The following is a 15701-nucleotide window of genomic DNA, read 5'->3' as shown; positions in this document are numbered from 1 at the left end:
ATTTACTGGTGATAAGATAGAGATATTTCATTTATTAATGTTCCTCAGTGAATATTTATTGAATGTAAAGTTTTGTTTTAAAATTTTGTAATTGAGTTATAATTCACATACCATAAAATTCACCCTTTTAAAGTGTACAATTTATTGGTTTTAAAGTATAGTCACAGAATTGTGCAACCATTACCACTATCTAATTCCAGAATCTTTTCATATCCTCCAAAAGAAGCCCTGTTCATTATCCGTTCCCCCTCCCCCCCGGGCCCTATCAAACACTAATCTAGTTTCTGTCTCTATGGATTTGCCTGTTGTAGATAGTTCATATAAATGGACTCATATGTATCTGGCCTCTTTCACTTAACATAATATTTTCTTTTTTTTTTTTTTTTTTTTGTGGTATGCAGGCCTCTCACTCTTGTGGCCTCTCCCGTTGCGGAGCACAGGCTCCGGACGCGCAGGCTCAGCGACCATGGCTCACGGGCCCAGCCGCTCCGCGGCATGTGGGATCTTCCCGGACCGGGGCACGAACCCGTGTCCCCTGCATTGGCAGGCGGACTCTCAACCACTGCGCCACCAGGGAAGCCCCTAACATAATATTTTCAATGTTCATCCTTATTGTAGCTTATATTGATACTTCATTCCTTTTTATGGCTGAATAATAGTCCACTGTAACAACATACCACTTTTGTTTATCCATTCATCCACTGAGGGACATTTGGATCGTTTCCACCAAATGGAATAATAATGAATAATTATTATAATTATTCATTATAATAATGAATAATGCTGCTGTGAACAATAGTGTACAAGTTTTTGTTTGAATACCTGTTTTCACTTCTTTTGAGTCTATACCTAACAGTGAAATTGCTGGGTCATATGATAATTTTATGTTTAACTTTTTGCAGAACTGCCAAACTGTTTTCCACAGTTACTGAACCATTTTACATTCTCATTATCAGTGTGTGAGAGAGAATTCCAGTTTCTTCACATCCTTACCAAAACTTGTCTTTTTCATTATATCCATCCTAATGGGTGTGAAGTGGTATCTAATTGTTATTTTGATTTGCATTTCCCTAAAGACTAAGGACATTGAGGATCTTTTCATATGCTTATTGGTCATTTGTATATCTTCTTTGGAGAAATATCTATTCAAATCTTTTGCCCATTCTAAATTGCATTATATGTCTTTTTATTGTTGAATTGTAGGAGCTTCTGATGTTTTCTAGATACTGAACCCTTATCAGAGATGTGATTTGCAAATATCCCTTCCCATTCTCTGTGTCTTTTTTTCTTTTTAAATATTTATTTATTTATTTAATTGGCTGTGCTGGGTCTTCATTGTGGAATGCAATATCTTTAGCTGCAGCATGCAGGATCTTTAGTTGTGGCATGCAGACTCTTAGTTGCAGCATGTGGGATCTAGTTTCCTGACCAGGGATCAAACTGTGGCCCTCTGCATTGGAAGCACGGAGTCTTAGCCACTGGACCACCAGGGAAGTCATGTAGTCTTTTATTCTTTAAACTCTCTCTTCTGTTTCTATGGCAGTGGGCTTTCTTGTTTGTTTTCCTACCTCTCTAGCTGTTCCTTCTCAGGTTCTTTTAGGAGATCCTGTTTTCTGCTAATCTCTTTAAAAAATGTTGACATTCCCTAGGTCTCCATTCTTGTTTTTTTTAAATTTTTAATTAATTAATTTTTTTTGGCTGTGTTGGGTCTTCGTTTCTGTGCGAGGACTTTCTCTAGTTGCAGCAAGCAGGGGCCACTCTTCATCGCGGTGTGCGGGCCTCTCATTATCACGGCCTCTCTTGTTGCGGCGCACAGGCTCCAGACGCGCAGGCTCAGTAGTTGTGGCTCACGGGCCTAGTTGCTCCGCGGCATGTGGGATCTTCCCAGACCAGGGCTTGAACCCGTGTACCCTGCATTGGCAGGCAGATTCTCAACCCCTGCGCCACCAGGGAAGCCCTAGGTCTCCAATCTTGGCCCTTTTCTCTTGTTATTCTATACATTCTCCCAGCGTGACCTCTTTAAAAATCATGGCTCTAATTACCACCATCTAAGTGGGAATGACTTTGAAATCAAGATTGCAGTCCATACCGTTTTGTTTTTACTCCATACCCACTGATCTCCAGTGTAATTTCTTCTGTAATTCCTTTTGGTTCCCAAAGGCAGTTTAAAATCAGCTTATCCAGGACTTCCTGGCGGTCCAGTGGTAAAGGATCCGCCTTACAATGCAGGGGATGCGGGTTCGGTCCCTGGTCGGGGAACTAACATCCCACATGCCGCTTGGCAACTAGACCCGTGCGCCACAACTACTGAGCTCCTGTGCCTCAACTAGAGAGTCTGTGTGCTGCAAACTACAGAGCCCATGCGCTCTGGAACCCACACGCCACAACCACAGAGCCCACGCGCCCTGGAGCCCGCACACCACAACTAGAGAGAGAAAACCTGTGTGCCAAAACTAGAGAGAAACCTGCGTGCTGCAATGAAGAGCTCGCATGCCCCAACAAAGATCCCACGTGTCGTAACTAAGACCCGACGCAACCAAATAAATAAATAAATAAAATAATAAATAAATCTTAAAAAAAATAAAATCAGCTTATCCCAAACTGCATGTATCTTCTTTCCATCCCAAACTTGCTCCTCCTCCCCTGTTTACCATCTCAGTGAGTAGCACTATTGTCCATTTATTTATCCAAGCCAGAAATGTGTGTTCTAAATTCCTCCTCTCACTCTTTCCTCACCCAAATTATAACGCCAAGTCCCATAGAGTCTCCCTTTAATGGTTCTTCAATCTCTCCTCTCATTTCTTACTGCCTCAAATGCCACCCTCACTCCAGTTTAGTTTAACTTCTACCTTTTCCCCCCAAACCTCAGTTTAAATGTCACCTACTCCAAAAAGTTTTCCCTGATTACTCTTTGCCAAGTTTAAAATAGATGCTCTTTTGTGTTCTCGTAGAATTCTAGGCTTAGTCCTGTCACTGCACTTAACTATAATATACCGTACACTATGAATGTTATTTAATCAATCTGCCTTTTCTACTAAACCCTGTCTTACATGACTTAAGATCTTTAGCGCCTAGAATGATGTTGTACACACAGTTGCACAGACTTGTTTTGTTGTTGTTGCTCAAACTTTTGAAGGAAAGAATGAGAGTGTGATACTTTATTATGAATTCCTAGGCAAAATAATGTTCATCCCTGGGCAGAATAATGCTCAGGGAAATTGTTCTCTTTTGAGACTGTAGCTTTTTGTTACCATAGCTATTCATTTATTAAGAGGATTCTGTTCTTGGTGGGACCTGGGCTTGTGTGAGGTGAACGAAAGAAGATGAACTGTGCTCTGTCAGACATACCATCTCACTTTTTCCATTTTGCTTTAGTAGGCTGTTACAAGGTTGTGGCATTGTTACATGTGGGACAAGGGACTGGAAGGATGGGACAAACAAACTTTTCAATCAGCAATTTTTTAGCATTGCCCTGGGAGATCACGCTATAGGAGAACTGAGGAGAATTTGAAGAGACTGTCTTGTCCAGGCCCTCTACCTTAAAGCAGGCCAATTCTAAAGCATTAGTGACAAATGGTCGCTCAAGGATATTCAATGTGGATGGGATGAAAAAGTATAAAGGACATACAGTATACAAAAGTGCAGAAATTATGCATGCCAAGTAGTCTACAGGTGTACTTCAACATAGAGAAGAAATAAACTAGGAAATGATTGACTAAGGGGCAATTCTATATGTAGAACTTTGTTTTCTCATTGCCTTCCATTAACACATGGGAGGTTTCAGTCTTCAGAGAACTGAGCACTTTTTCTGGCGTGGAGTCAAAGAAAAGAAGGAATTAGAGAACAAAGACTCTTGAGTTGCTCCTAGGATCTGGGCTAAAGGAGTGGTGAGCCAGCTGCTTTGGGAAAGACCCATATCAGATAGATGAGTTACACTGTTTCTGGCTGCTTAATTAATGAGCTTGAATTCTGTAATGGATTCGTGGATATAAAATCTGAAGACTGAGGTTGGAACATAGTGTTGTAAAAAGATTTTTTCATTCTAAGTGGAGTATTGTGGGGAGGTAGTCTACATGGTACTTAGGTACATGGGCTTGGCAGCCTGAAATCAGGATTTGAATCCCAGCTCTGCCATTTACTACTAATCTCCTACTACTCTTCTCCATTTCCTCATGTATAAAATAAAAAATAATAAGATACCTACTCTATAAAGCTTTTATGGGAATCAAAGAGGAAATGCATTTCAACCTTATAGCACAGTGCCTGGCATATAGTAAGTGCTCACTAAATGTTAGCTAGCAGTAGTAGTAGTAGTGTTATTTTAATTATCATTGTGCTGTACTAAAGAGACGGTGAAAAAGCAAAGGGGGAAAATCTTGGTCAGTCTTGATTAGATGAAATTTGGTAGTGGTTGTGGTGGTGGTGGTGATGGTGGTAATGAAAAAAGGCTACCAGTAGTGTAAAGTGGCACATTTCCAACGTTAGACAACATTTGCCTGTAATATGATGGTTACAGCTATCACATGGGATTTAGCTTAAAAAACATTTCTATTGTCTTAGTACTTTAGGTTCTGCCTCCCCTTCCAAAAATCAATACAAACCAAAAAAACACTTTTTTTCTGAAAACTATTTCACTTTTGATTCTTAATTTAAGAAATACTGTAGTTCTCCCTCCCCACCACCAAAAAATGTTGACAGTTTGCCAATGAATTAAACAAAAAAGGAGAGAGGACAAAAAATAATCATGATGTACCAGAAACAGCCAGTGTTTCCATCTGATGGGTCTGTGGCTTACAAGCAAGAGAAGTTCATGAATAGTTCAGTATTTGTAATATGACTGTTTGCTAGATTAGGAAACTCATGTAACAGGTTTTAACCCCAGTTTGAGGGAATTGTTTTAAAAACAACTTCTGATAATCATTTACAGTTGAGTTAGCTATTTTTCTATTTGCAATAAGGGTTTTTATTCAGCCTGGCTCGTTTAAAATTGGTTTTCAGTAATGCATTGGGGCTTGATAACGAAGTAAATGATTTTCACAAATAGTATTGTGGTGATGCCAAGTGCTCTGTGTGCTTTTTATGGCTTCACCACAATTTTACATTTGAACCTGAATGTACTGAACCGAAAGTTCTCTGGACTAAGTCTAAGCAGCAACTACTGGGCATGGTACTATAGTAGATAAGATATAGGTAGAAGAGTCGTAGATCTGCTTTTTTGTTTATTTTTTTATTGTAGTAAAATATACATAACATAAAATTTACCATTCTAACCAATTTTAGGTATACAATCCAGTGGCATTAAGTGCATTCACAGTGTGCAACCATCATCACTATTCACTTCCAGAATGTCTTCATCCCTGCAAATTGAAACTTTGGACCCATTAAACAATAGCTCCCCGTTGTCCCCTCCTCCCAGACAACCATCGTTCTACTTTGTTTCTGTGAGTTTGACTACTTTAGATACCTCATATCAGTGGAATCATACAGTATTTGTCCCTTTGTGACTGGCTTATTTCACTTAGCATATTGTCCTCAAGGTTCATCCTTGTAGTATGCATCAAAATTTTATTCCTTTTTAAGGCCGAATAACATTCTGTTGTATGTATATACTACATTTGTTTATTCATCCACTGATAGACACTTAGATTGCTTCCATCTTTAGGCTATTGTGAATAATGCTGCTATGAATATAGGTGTACAAATATTTATTTGAGTCCCTGCTTTTAATCCTTTTGGGCATATACCCAGAAGTGGAAATGCTGGATCATATGGTAATTCTATTTTTAATTTTTTCCCTAGCAGCTGCACTATTTTATATTCCTACCCCCAGTGCACAAGGGCTCCAATTTCTCTATATCTTTGCCAACACTTGTTACTTTATTTTTCTTTCTTTTTTTTTGACAGTAGTCATTCTAATGTGTGTGAAGTGGTATCTCCTCATGGTTTCGATTTGCATTTCCTTAATTATCAGTGGCACATTGAGCCATCATCTCTTGTGCTTCTTGGTCACTTGTAATATCTTCTTTGGAGAAATGTCTATTCAAGTTCTTTGGTCATTTTTTAATTGGTTTTTTGGTGTTTTTGGTTGTTAGTTGTAAGAGTTCTTTATATATTTTGGATATTAACTCCTATAATCAGATATATGATTTGCAAATATTTTTTCCCATTCTGTGGGTTGCCTTATTCTGTTTTTAGTGTCCTTTTATGAGCAGTTTTTAATTTTGATGTAGTCTAATTTATTTATCTTTTTCTTTTGTTGACAGTGCTTCTGGTGTCATAGCCAAGAAATCATTGCCAAATCCAATGTCATGAAACTTTTCTCCTATGTTTTCATCTAAAAGTTTTATAGTTTTAGCTCTTACACTTAGGCCTTTGCTCCATTTTGAGTTAATTTTTTCTATACGCTATAAAGTAAGTGTCTAACTTCATTATTTTGTATATGGATATCCAGTTTTCCATTTTTTTTCTTATAAATTTATTTTATTTTTTAATTTATTTTTGGCTGCGTTGGGTCTTCGTTGCTGCACACGGGCTTTCTCTAGTTGTGGCGAGCGGGAGCTGCTCTTTGTTGCGGTGTGTGGGCTCCTCATGGCAGTGGTTTCTCTTGTTGTGGAGCATGGGCTCTAGGTGTGCAGGCTTCAGTAGTTGAGGTGCACAGGCTCAGTAGTTGTGGCCCAGGGGCTCTAGAGCACAGGCTCAGTAGTTGTGGTGCACAGGCTTAGCTGTTCCATGGCATGTGGGATCTTCCCGGACCAGGGCTCAAGCCCATGTCCCCAGCATTGGCAGGTGGATTCTTAACCACTGTGCCACCAGGGAAGCCCCCAGTTTTCCATTTGTTAAAAAGACTGTCCTTTCCCCATTGGATGGTTTTGGCACCCTTGTCAAAAATCAGTTGACTCTATATGCGAGGATTTATTTCTAGGCGTTCTATTTCATTTATAGATCTGCTTTTGAATCTTGGCTTTGTTACTTACTAGGTGATAATCAGTGGGTTACTCAAGCATTCTGATATCTCCCCACAGTAGAAAGTAAACTCCATGAGGGCAGAAATTTTAGTCCCTTTTGTTTATTATTATATTCTTTGTATTTAGAACAATCAATCAATAATTAATTTATAATCCATAATATTCACTGTTGAATAAATAAGCAATAACTTCTTTCAGAAGACTTTTGAAGAATTCAATGAAATAATATATATAAAACATTCAGCATACTGCCTGGCAAAAAGTGTGTGAGGGGCTTCCCTGGTGGCGCAGTGGTTGGGAGTCTGCCTGCCGATGCAGGGGACGCGGGTTCGTGCCCCGGTCCGGGAGGATCCCGCATGCCGCGGAGCGGCTGCGCCCGTGAGCCATGGACGCTGGGCCTGCGCGTCCAGAGCCTGTGCTCCGCAGCGGGAGGGGCCACAGCAGTTTTTCTGCGTACCGCAAAAAAAAAAAAAAAAAGTGTGTGAGAAATGATAGTTATTTAAAATATTCATATTAATTGCATAACTCCTATGAATAAATTAAATGGTGAATATTAAACAGGTACTATAATTGGGTGGGTCTCTCTTCAGATACAAGCCACAGGTTGGTGTCGGTATGGAGTTACCATGAGTTGAATGGCTCTCAACTGGGGGACACACAAGAAAGCACAGCCATCTTCCCTACTCCTAAATTGTTGAGACTGGCTCCCTTATATCTGGCACCCAGAGACAAAGGCTAGATGAACACTGTTCCTAGGATGTCAAAGGAGAAAATGAGGAGTTTATGGTAAAGCGGAGGGGGAAAGCAGGCATCTGGCAGGCAGCTTCTTAGGTCTGAAAGGAACAAAATCAGTATCACCATGATTCTGTAACTACTCTGCACTAATACCAGGCCTGTCAGGGGGATTAGAGGGATTTGGATCATTGAGGGTCTACCATGTGCTAAGTGCCAACCATTGGACTAAGAGATTTACATATATTCTAATTTAGTCTTCACAATTTCCCTGCAAAGTAGATATCCCCATTTTACAGATGAGGAAACAAGCTCCGAGAGATTAAATAACAGACAGTAAATAGCAGAGCTGGGATTGGTGCCATCTTCATAGAAAGATAGGCTGTTGCTCAGATGTATGCACGTGTGTTGATAATGGTGTAGAAAGAGTTATGGCAGGACTTCCGTGGGTGCTTTCCATGTGGACTGTGAGAGGACAAGAGCTCAGACTTCAGAGCTGAACTGCATGGCTTTGAATCCTTGTTCTGACACTAGCTTTGTGACCTTGAACAAGTTACTTAAGGAAACCTAGGCTTAAAGTTTATATGAGAAGTGGGAATAATAACAGGCTATCTACCTCATAAGGTAGTTATGAGAATAAAATAACACATGCAAAGCCCTTAGAAAAGTTCACAGAAAGTGTTCAGTAAGTGTTAGCTGTTGTGGTTATTACTGTTGACTACTGTTATTATTGCTGTTAGTAGTAGTAGTAGTATAGATCTGCCACAGACTGATAATGGGTGGGGAGGCAATACCATGTAACTGCAAAATTTTAGTTTTTGAGACTAGATGGCCTAGGTTTGATTACTGATTTTACTATTTATCAGTCTTGTGAGTTAGAAGTTACTTGGTTATTCCTTCATCATACTACGAATGTTTATTTATGTTACAGAATTACTGTGAAGACCAAATTGAAATCACATATGTTAAAGTACTTGGTAAGGGAAATACTATATGTTATGTATCTGTATTGCTATTTACCAGCTGTCTTGTAAAAAACCCAAGAGCATTGAGAATGACTTATTTAAAATGACAAAATGTAGATGCTGCCAAAATTCGTATAGTATAAAAGATAAGCCATGAGTAGAAAGCTTTGGATTATTACTTATACTATTTGTTGAGTATTTTCTTTGTGCTAAGTACTGTGATAGACATTTTATAAATCTTGCTTCATGTATTCCTTGTACCAGCTCTGTCAGTAGGAGGGTGAGGAAAGAGCATCTCAGGGAGCCAAAACAACATGTGCAAAGGCCCTGGGGTAGGAGGGAGATGGCACATTTAAGTAGAATTGCAGATAAAACACTGAGTGCTCAGTTAACTTTGAATTTCAGGTAAACTGAATAATTTTTTAGTAGAAATTACAATATATCATATAATATTGAGGACATACTTCTACTAAAAAAAGTTGCTGTTTATCCAAAATTCATATTTAACTGAGCATTGTGTATTTTTATTTGCTAAGTCTGGTAGCCCTAATGTAAGAGACTGAAAGAAGGTCAGAGTAGCTGGACGAGAGAAGGTAAGAGGTAACATGGTATGAGAAGAGGTCAGAGAGGCAGGCAGACAGGAGACTGTGCAGGGCCTTTGGAAGCCTTGAGGAGGGAGAACTTTGGTCGCCATTTTGAGGATAATGGGAAAAACTATTGAAGGGTTTTTAGGTAAGGCAGGAACTTGTTCAAATTTGAGTTTTGAAATAGTAAATAGTACTGTGGCTGCAGCATGAAGACCACACAGAAGAAGAAACTGAAGTTCTGAGAGGTTAACTTACCTGTGGCCACAAAGCTAATAAGTGACATAGCCGGGACTGAAATCTAGCCCTGATTCCAAAGCCTGTTCTCTTACGTGAAATTGGAAGATGGCAGTGGGAGGTGAAAGCTAGACATATACAGAATTATTGAAGATATTGTGATATTGGGATTTATCAAAAGAAATATGTATTTGATCTTCACCTCCTTTCTGGCACACAGCTCCTAAAACCGTTGGAATTTCCTAAATGTTGAGCCAATCAGGTATCTTTTGTTATGTCAATGAGGTGACTTTTGGAAAGCCCCTAGGTAACCTAAGGATGGGGGCTGGTTATCAGTGGGGCCAACCAAGTGATTAGAAGGTTGGCACTTTCAGGCCCACCTCCATGCCTCCTAGGAAGGGAGAGGGGCTGGAGATTAAGTTCAATCACCAATGGCCAATGATTTAATCAGCCATGACCATGTAATGAAGTCTCCATAAAACCCCAAAAAGGACAGGGTTCAGAGAGCTTCCAGATTGGAGATTCTGAGAGTGTCTCACAGAGGGCAAGGAAGCTCTTTGCCCTGTAAATCTCTTCCATCTGGCTGTTCCTGAGCTATATACTTTAATATTTTTTAAAAAGAAAACAGGGCTTCCCTGGTGGTGCAGCGGTTAAGAATCCACATGCCAATGCAGGGGACACGGGTTCGAGCCCTGGTCTGGGAAGATCCCACATGCCACGGAGCAACTAAGCCCGTGTGCCACAACTACTGAGCCCGTGTGCCACAACTACTGAAGCCCGTGCGCCCTACGGCCCATGTGCCACAACTACTGAGCCTGCGTGCTGCAACTACTGAAGTCCATGTGCCTAGAGCCCGTGCTGTGCAACAAGAGAAGCCACCGCAATGAGAAGCCCGCGCACAGCAACGAAGAGCAGCCCCCGCTGGCTGCAACTAGAGAAAGCCCACACACAACAACAAAGATCCAATGTGGCCAAAAATAAATAAATAAAAAATAAAACAAAAGAAAGAACCCACAAACAAACAAACAAAAATGATAATCTAGTAAGTGAAATGTTTCTCTGAGTTTTGTGAGCCAATGTAGGATATTAATCTAACCCAAGGAGGAGGTCCTTGGAATCGCCAATGTATAGCTGTTAGGGTTAGAAGTACAGGTGGGAACCTGAACTTATAATTGGCCTCTGAAAGGGGTGGGGGGCACAGTCTTACAGGACTGAGCCCTTAACCTGTGGCATCTGATGTTTTCTCCAAGTATAGTGTTAGAATTGAGTTAAATTATAGGGCACCCAGGTGGTGTCAGAAAATTGCTTGGTTTGGAGAAAGAACCCATACACTCTGGTGTCAGAATCGTGGATACCCTTAATAAATGTCTTTCTCCTTCTGTTTTCAACCTTAGTAAAAATGTTATTGGGGAAAATCTAAAACCTAGTGAAGAACCTGAGGAAGCTAAAATATGTAAGTTTCAACGTGAGCAAGAACTATTTCTTCTTTTCCACTCTATCCCCTGTGCCTGTAATAATGCCTAGTACATAGTACACTCTCAACAAATAATAGCTATTACTTTTTTGTATAAAATGCATCAAAACACATATGACAACACAAAGAGTCATATTTTGAATCCTTATGAAATAGAATATTAGATACTGCATACGATAGTTCCTGAAATGGTTTCAGTAAATTTTTAGTGTATGTAAATGTGAGGCTTTGTAAATTATATCCTGTCTTGTCTATTTGGTCCAGTTGTCAGGGTCAATAGGAAACTGGTAACTCTATTAACTTGTCTAAGCAATGCAATTCTAATATCTATCTGGGGACTAGATACTGGGAACCTACTTACTGACAGATTTATAAGGTAGGGCTATTATTTCTTTACTTTTATTGGCTTATAGCAAGCTTCCCAGTAGAATCACGTTACATGCTATGAAATAAGCAAATGAATACCCAAACCTGTTTCCTTTGTCTCCTTGTACTACGTGAAATACAGTCTTCACCCCCCTGACCCCCGAGGGTGAGGAAAGAGTAGTGCTTACCTCAGAGAAATTCTTAAAGTCAAAGATGTGGAGTTGAGGTTGCCACATCTTTATAGGAAATGTGACTTAATGAGTTTATTATGGTATTTGTGTTCATAAAACAAAGAACACTCCCTATTTGATGAGGTAGTGTAATACAAGAGCATTGGATTTGGAGTAAGAAGACTTTGGTTTTACTACCTGCTGTGTGACTCTCCTTATTGCATAGGTTATTGGCAAGTTCAAAAGGAAATGATGAATGTTTATTCATTCATTCCTTTCAAAGATGTGATTGAGTTACTAGTTTATATAAGGTATTGTGTATTAGATGCTGGGTATATGACAGTAAACAAAATAGATAGTGTCCCGGCCCTGATGTAAATTATAGTCTAATGGCAGAGACAATCAGTATATAAGTAACTGTATGTTTACAAAGAGCCATGAAGTGTACCGTGAGAGAATAACAGGGGAGGACCTGCTTTAATTAGAATGAACGGAAAAGGCCTCGCTGAAGAGGTAGCATTGACACTGAGATATAGAATGAAAAGAGGATTGGAGGGTCCCATACCTCCAATAGGGTAGTAAGAAAGCTTGGGTGGAGGTTATAAAGCAAGGAAGATCTTGGAATGTTGACGGAACTGAAAAAGGAGCAGTGTGACCTGGACATAGTGAGTAAGGTGGAAAGTCATGCAAGATGAGGTTGTAAAGGCAGGAAGGTCCATGTCTTCCTGACCAAAGTTAGCAGCAGAGTTTGGATTCTGTAAACTCCTAAGACAGGAAAGAGTTTGGCATGTTCAGGTACAAGAGGATACCAGTGGGACTAGAGCATACTGTGAGTAAATGGGAGGTTGGTGGGGACAAGGAGTTTGGATTCTTACGTTAGTGTCTGAGATTAATTTACAGAGAAGGAGAGATTGATGATGTGGGGTAACCAAAGAGGTGAAGGTGGCATGGGGAGAAGAATGGGATACGTAGTACAAGTGGAAGGTTTAGCCTTTGAGAGAGAGAGAACTTTATCTACTGTAACAGGAAAAAGGAGAAAATGTGCTCAGATGGAAATCTGCTGATAAATTTAGTGGTGGGAAGAGGGGACATGCCCACCTCTGAAGGTACTTTTTTCCATGAAGTATGGGGCAAGATCATTGGGTAGAAGGCAGAGGAGAATGGTAGGAGAGGTTTGAGGAGAGAAAACAAGATGTAAAAGAATTGTCCTGGAAAATAAGCTTAATTGAGAAAGGTAGTAGATTTCAAACAGGCAGCATTCAGTATTGTTTGAGGTCTGTGATCATGAATTTAAGTGCAACCTGTCAGCAGGATTGTGTGATTTCTTCTGTAAACATGCAGCTGCTCAGGTGCAAATCCAGAACTATTTACCAATAGTTGAATTTATCCAGGATCAAGGATTTGCCAGACTAGTTTACTGGCCAGGTGAGAAAGGCAAGGACACTGAGGAAGTGATTATAATGGTAGGCCATTGAATATACTGGATAGGGAGGGAAAAGAAGACAGGAAGAGGTGAGAACAGGCTCAATATACTGGAGTCTTTTTTTTTTTTTCCTTTGCGGTACGCGGGCCTCTCACTGTTGTGGCCTCTCCCGTTGCGGAGCACAGCCTCCGGACGCGCAGGCTCAGCGGCCATGGCTCACGGGCCTAGCCTCTCCGCGGCATGTGGGATCTTCCTGGACTGGGGCACGAACCCGTGTCCCCTGCATCGGCAGGCGGACTCTCAACCACTGCTCCACCAGGGAAGCCCTATACTGGAGTCTTGATGAAGTTCATCCATTTATTCGTTCAACAGAGAATTTGAGGGGTAATATATACAGTGTAAAGGTACAATTTTTAAATACTAAAATTAAGTTAAATGTAAAAATTTATTAAAATTAATATATAACTATACATGTAAAAGACTGATGGACCAGAGAAGACAGAAATTATAGTACATGATATTGACTGGAGGTAAAGGGAAAGTACAAAAGGTAAAGGGCTCATTAGGGACAGCAGGGAGATGTTTTTGGTGCAGGTAACGAAAAGAGCTTTTAAACTTCTCAATATATTTTATATGTGACTCCACAGTCCTTCCTCTTGCCTTTTTTAGCAGGCTTCCAGCTTAAATATTCTCAACAGAAAGTAGGTTCACTGTTGAAAAAGTTCATCATTCTTGTCTTTGACCTTTTGCCTCTGGCCTCCACGGAGCTGGTCCAGGAAATAATTTTAGAATTAACTGCTTAAACTTTCCAACTGTCCTTGCTGAGCTACTGCCAGTCCGTAGCTATCTCATAAGAAAGAAATAAGATATAGTGCTTAAAGATGTTCTATCAAAATGTTAGAGAATTTTATATTGCTATAATCATAGAAACAGCTTTCATTTCATTTGAATTATTGTTAAGAAAAATCCATACTTGGGATTTGTGTAGAATTCTCAGATATAAAATCACTCTCCTATACTCATTCACTTAACAAATATTCATAAGCACCTGCTATGTGCCAGGTTAAGTGCTAGATATACAGTATCAAACAAGACAGTAAAGGCCCCTGCCCTCAAGAATCTTACATTCCTATGCACAGACCTTCTGATTGTGTAGGGAGGGTGTCGTTTACCTTCTTTTACAGATGATGAAAGTGAAACTCAGATTGCTCAACTTGGACTAGCAGCCAGGTGTTCAGACACCCCAGTTTTGTTTTCTGTTCTGCACTGTTTCCTTGTTAGCATGATAATACCTACCTTTAGTGACCACTTTTGGATAAATTTGAAAATTTTTTGACCACATACTTTCCTCACGTGTCTGAATTCATTCCAGTTGTGTGTGTATGCCTGTGGGATATCTTAAGAAGGTTCACCATTATTTACATCACTAGAGTATATATTGCTCTTTGTGATTTAAATTATGCTGCAAAGTTTAGGGGGGTGAGAGGAAACGAGCATAATCACACACAATAAAATACTTGTTCCCTGACCCATGATTCCAGTCTTCATTATTGATCCTGTCCTAGGAGTCCATTCTGCCTCTCCATCTCATTGCTAGGTGATAATCTCCTCCACTGTCCACTGACCTCTTTGCCCACTGTCGGGGAAGAAGAAATTTTCCTCTACCCTTCTAGGTTCTTCTGGCTGGTCTAAGAATTAAAATTGACATAAGACATATTCACAGGAGAAAATCAAAGTTTAATAACATGTATACATGTGCGGACAAAAAAAAAATGTTGCCTGCCATTTCTGTGAACAGAGAATGTTGCCTGCCATTCCAGCAAACAATGAATGTTGTCCGCATCAAGCCAGCAGCCACTGCAGTCTGCACGCCCCCAGCTACCCCCACAGTGTGCCTTGAGGGGAATTCAGATGGAGAAAAACAGGATACTGGCCCTAGATAGTTAAGATGCATATCAAAGGAATAATTTCAATGAGCCCAGACTCTTGCATCTTCCCATACCTAGAAAAGCACTAAAATCATTAACTTGAGTGTCTTGTTTTTGTGATTAGCAGTCATCTTTTGATGTTCGACTACATGTTTTTGTTTTTGTTTTCAGCAAAAACTCCGATACATCCTGGCTCCTCCCTTACTTCTTCGGAACAGTTCCTCAGAGCTATCTGAGAGGCTGTTTATAGTCCTCAGTAAAGTCCCCAAATAAAATGTAACTCACAACTTTTATGTCGTGCATTTTTCTTCAGTGGACACATGGGAGAGACCTAGGCAAACAGATAACTCACCAAAATGGCCAAAGCCCTCACCTTAAATACCATCCTCAGCTAAAGAAAATGTTGAAGGTGGGGAGAGTAAGTTATGGGAGGTTACCAGGAAAAGCACAGCAAACAAGGGTGATTGTGATGCAAACTTAAGTCCTGCTTTCTCCATTGATAAGAGTTTCTAGAGATTTGGTGGTCCTCCTCTTCCTGGAACTGCCAGGGAGATAACCTTGTAAGTGGAGATTTCCCTTACAAATGTAAATGTTTCTTACAAAAGGCTAACTCCTACTTTGTTTTCAGTTTTTCACTTCTGCTGTTTCTTAGAAAATAACCCACTGAAAATAATTAATATTCCGAAGAGACTTTGGGGTGGCAAATTCTGCTCCCTACACCACCATCAAACCTATTGCCAATTTAGGCAAAATCACTTTTGCCTTCCTCTCCTAATTTCCCTAGCCCACTGTTTGCCAGGTATATGCCTTGTCTGTGCATCTCAGGTAGCTCTGACCTACCTGAGGAAATTTAGACT

The sequence above is a fragment of the Delphinapterus leucas genome, chromosome X, assembly GCF_059928025.1.
Source record: "Delphinapterus leucas isolate spDelLeu-1000000601 "Yukka" chromosome X, BTC_Dleu_Yukka2, whole genome shotgun sequence".
NCBI lineage: Eukaryota > Metazoa > Chordata > Mammalia > Artiodactyla > Monodontidae > Delphinapterus > Delphinapterus leucas.
Note: the sequence above shows the minus strand (reverse complement) of the source record.